This window comes from Battus philenor, unplaced genomic scaffold, assembly GCF_028537555.1.
Source record: "Battus philenor isolate CCGP_79_NKW_IND1 unplaced genomic scaffold, ilBatPhil1.0.hap1 SCAF_14, whole genome shotgun sequence".
NCBI lineage: Eukaryota > Metazoa > Arthropoda > Insecta > Lepidoptera > Papilionidae > Battus > Battus philenor.
The window spans coordinates 12,140,268-12,145,223 of record NW_027181676.1 but is presented as its reverse complement, the minus strand read 5'-3'; positions in this window follow the sequence as shown (position 1 = coordinate 12,145,223).

The following is a 4,956-nucleotide window of genomic DNA, read 5'->3' as shown; positions in this document are numbered from 1 at the left end:
CATGTGTGCTAGAAGTGGTAGTGTTTCATTTTGTCAATGATTAGTATATGAGTTATTTATGAACACGATTAGAGACAAAGTTGCGGTGGGCCCTATTTTGTTTTGAGTAGTTTAGTATAAAGTCTTTATTGCAACTTATGTACGATCACCCAGCGTCAAATTTTAGCTAGTGGACCTCCTGTTTCCGCAAGTTGTTCCGATGAAGCCAAAGCTGCAGCATAACTTATGTCAAATAATATATATAAGCCATTGATGCTTCATTACACTTGGTAACAAAAAAGTGACACTGTTGAATTTATCTTCTAATTTAAATTGCTGAACCAAACACATCAATTTTTTGGATCGTGATATAATTCTAGATTTAAATAAATGTGTTATTAATTTAAAACTGCAAGAATATCTTGACTAACGTAAATCAAACGTAGGTGCAGATTTCCATAAATTATGAAACAACATCCGCAAGCCAATAGTTTGCCAATTCGCAAAGTGCCAAGTTACAACCGAAATAAATTCCCACAACAAGTTCATATGCCAAATGTGAACGAGACAGCAATATAAATCTTATTCACTCTTCCCATCTACTTTTATTTTTATGTTAAAGTAGCAGAAAAATAAGCAAGCAGTATTATGGAAAATAATCATGTGAGGTAGATCCATAGCGATCCGAATCATATGTGCATTTTTAAACATTGCTTTGTATATTAAAAATATAAAGTGGCACATTGGTATTTTTATTGCGCTTTGTTACTGGAAAAAAAATTCTATCAATAAAGTTGGTAAAGCACATTTTAATAAAGGGCACTTGAAATGTATTTTTAGATAGAATTCCGTTACACAGTTGGTTTTCGTCGAAATAAAAATAAATTTTGCAAGAAAATATTTACTCTTTGAACATAGTTATGATATTTTGATTCAGTGTAATATTTGTTAGTAAAACAATTATCCAATAATTATTACAGTTCGAATCTGCTGCGCGATGTAAATATACAAATAGCTTAAAGGTAAATGTGTAAATGACTATAGGACATTTAGACATGTCAATAATTATTATAATAATAGCTATGTAACTTGAACTTTGAAAAAAAGGCCTTTTAAGTTTATGTAGATGCTTTTTAAACGAGAAAGGATAGGACCGTCACAACCTCGAACAACTCACGATGACTTGAAATGTTGAAAGCAAATATAGTGGTCTTTTTTTCGAGTTACCATCTGTTATTCCTGGATCAGTTAATCCACGTATAAGACGAGTCGTGGTCTCGTGGATCGTACTAAAACATCTCGAAACTTGACATTATGTTACGCTCTATGATGTCAAATACTTGTAGCACAGCATATTGAAGACGAAAATTACTCCGTGTAGCTCTCACGGCCTTCAGCATTAAAAACGATTCAAATAGAAGGTTATTCAATAATAAGCTTTCTTATCTATTTATTAGATGTCAATGGCTTATTTTTTCCCCTTGAACTTTTAAGCTTTTTTGTGACCTTTCATTACAATGTTTTAGTTTAAAAAAATCAAGTTTAGTGTACAAAAGAATCCGTGTAGTTTCAGTTCTTTAATATTATTTTGCTACAGTTCTTTATCTAAGTTAAAAGTAATTTATGGTTAAATATTTCATAAACGTTTCTAATCGTATGTGAATTATCATCATTATGTCAGCGGGCCAGACGCCCACTGCAAGACACAGGCCTTCCCAAAGATATCTAGAAATTACTTAACTTTTGTTAATAAAAAACGTTCTTCTTCTCTTTTTCATGAACGGACACTTTCTGCAAGCCATATAACTTCCCCAAAGATCGTATCGATGACCGATTTTGCGCTGCCTATAAGTAGCGACTTCCCGTGGCTTCAATTATGTCGTCGATCCTCCTATTTAATGGAGAAAGGAAGCTACCCATGCCGCGTCAACCGATTCGTGATCTTCTTTCTTACTTACTCTCTCTTTTTTTACACTTACTATATCTTTACCTTTTTCACAGTATCCCTTTTTACATTTTTACTTTATCTCTCTTAGAGACGTAACAGTGCAAACATAATAAAGTATATACAACGCGGAAGTTCTTCCCGAACGCCCTCGCGGCCTACCGCGCGCTCCGTAGCATGAATGTGGACGCGGTCTTGGTCCAGCTCTTCACGGGGCACGGGGGGTTCTCTGAGTACCTTCAAAGGTTTAAACTAAGGGACGACCCCTCGTGATTCTGTGAACCGGGCGTGTCCAGACCGCGATCCACCTGGTAGCTGAATGTTCCGCATTTGGAGGGCTCCAATATGAGACCGAATGCCGGCTAGGCAAAAAGATAGAGGAGGCAACACTTCCCTCCATTATAATGGAAAAGGATGAAAGAGAGTGCGTCCTCAGATTCTTTAGGAAAGTTGCACAATACGCAATAGACAGGAACAAAGCTTAGGTGGATAAAACAAAGTAAAGTTATTAAAATAGATTCATTTATATTAAAAAAAAATGTAAAACAAATCCGTGATAAAATTGATTTACACGAGAAAATAATTAAACCAATTAAAACTGTGCTACTATTATAGAAATGGACAACTGAAATGTTTGAGGATATACGAAAGGAATGGAATGATTGTGAAAGGAAGATGGAGTTGTAGAATGATAGAAGGAGGAAAAAAGATATTGTGTACTATGGAAGACAAGAACGAAAATAAAAATTATAGTGAAAAAAAATTATTAAGAAATACAAAACCCTGTTCCCAATTAAATAGGGGGTGGAAAAAGAAAAAAAAAAAACAAAGTATATAATAACCTACCTACGCCGTGTTCACTGGTTAGACGTCGTCATTGAAGAATCTTTCGCCCCAACGACCAGCGTCGGTTACACGAGCTATGTACTCCCCCTACTGCCTTCAGACGAGCAATTGTTTTTGTAGTTTATAGTAATTTTTCAGTACGATTGACATCACTAAACTTAACTTATTATCGCCACTCAAAAACATTTAGGTAAGGAATAAATGATGTAAAATAAAATGTATTTTAGGTTTTTTTTATTTATTTAATTAAAAAGGTGTCATTCATTGAACACTACATTCTTATTATGTATTCCAATATAGTACACTTTCCGAACCTAGTCTGCTTGTTGTCTGAGACACCGTCTTGTACTTACCAGTTATTTATTGTTTTAATCTTCGCGATATTTCGTACGGCGGGCCGTTATTAGTGAAGCAATTAGCGGAGAGACGATGGAGGAACATTATTCTTTTTAACGTTAACCAACAAAATAAGGTTGGAAATATCAGGAAATTTTCCAGAAAACGAAAGCTTCAGCCTAAAAACAAATGAAGAACTGTAACAGAACACGTATAAGAATTGAAACAGAATTTAATTGGGTATGTTGTATAATAAGAATTGGAGTATTTAACGGAATCAGGCGTTACCTTGAGGAAGTCCATCCTAAGTAAGAAAAGGACCAATATTTAGCCACTTCCGCACATGCAGTGGTAGTCGTGCAACAAAGTACACCGCCCGCGAGCCCGCTGACAAATGCGCATGCGGCAAACAATGCGAACTACACAACTGCCACCGTCAAATCACTCTACACGTGTTTCACCCCTCCACGGGGCATCTTCGGGAGTTATGTTACACCGATTAGTTGTTGACTCTGTGTTTGGCACTAATCGGTGTGCGATGCACTTTCTTGCATGACTACCACTGCACGTGCGGAAGTGGCTAAATATTGGTCCTTTTCTTACATAAGAATTAGAGGAAATAGATAATCATAATTATCGATGTTTTTTATTTCACCGTCCTTTCTGCAGACTCTATTGACAGAAGTTATTGGCTTGTTACATTTCAATAGAATTTTTTTTATGTATTTTAAAGTGATAACCTTATACATGGTGATTGAAAATAGGTGTAAAAGCTTTAAAGATTTTTGTTGATAAAATAACCATATATTTTACCAAAGCATATAGTCAATATGTAGTCAATCATCTCTACATAGATGAAAGTACACTTTTGATGAACTAAGTAAAAATTCCTAGAAAAGAAAACACATTTTTCGTTCTACATTAATATATTTTATTTTTACTTTAATAATATTTTTATGGATACATTATCCCCGTCGTTCTCCGCTAAGTAGTTTTTGACTCGATTTGAATTTTTTGCTTTTTATTACAAATGAACATAAAAGTCCGTAGAGTGCTTAACCGTTAACGTAACCCTTGTCAGATTTGGGTCCACTGACTCCAAATCCCGAGTAATCTTTAAGGAAAATGACATTTTCGCGAAGTTAAAAAGTAGATTTATTTTTCATATTTCTCTAACTGATGTTTTTTTTATACAATATTTTTTTTTATCGTGTAGTAAGTGCTTCGGTTTTGATAAGAAGATTAAATTTCTTTTTATGAATCATGAATGAGCGAATATGTTAATGTCACATCTAGTTTAAGTGCCCAAAAATATTCGACTCATGATTATTTTGCTAAAATATTTTCAAATAACATAAAAGAAACTTAACAGTACAACCTAAATATATATCGTTACAAACAGTAAAAATAGTAGTAAAATTAGTTATAAAAATTAAGAGAGACTAGATCGCGTTTCGACATTATTACCAATATCACTGAAGAATTACTACATGCTACACCAGAGTTCCCCAAACTTTTTTGTGTCGTAGACCCCTTGCCATGTTTTCCCGTGTTGGGTAGACCTCCTACTTACCTGATATTGATTTCCTGTAAATTTCTAACTGTAGTGAAGTTTAGTGTTACAAATTTAAAGTAAAAACACATGTTAATTTATACATAAATTAAATTAAAACTAGTCAAAGTAAAATTTTGTATCTGTTATGTAAAATATACGTAACATATAACATATATTGTTTTGATATTATAAGATAATATGATGTAAGTAAATAGGCACTATCAGTGTATGTGCTGAGATCCACTATCGTGGACCCCCATTTTCATTTCATGGACCTCCAATTTTTTTTTCGCTG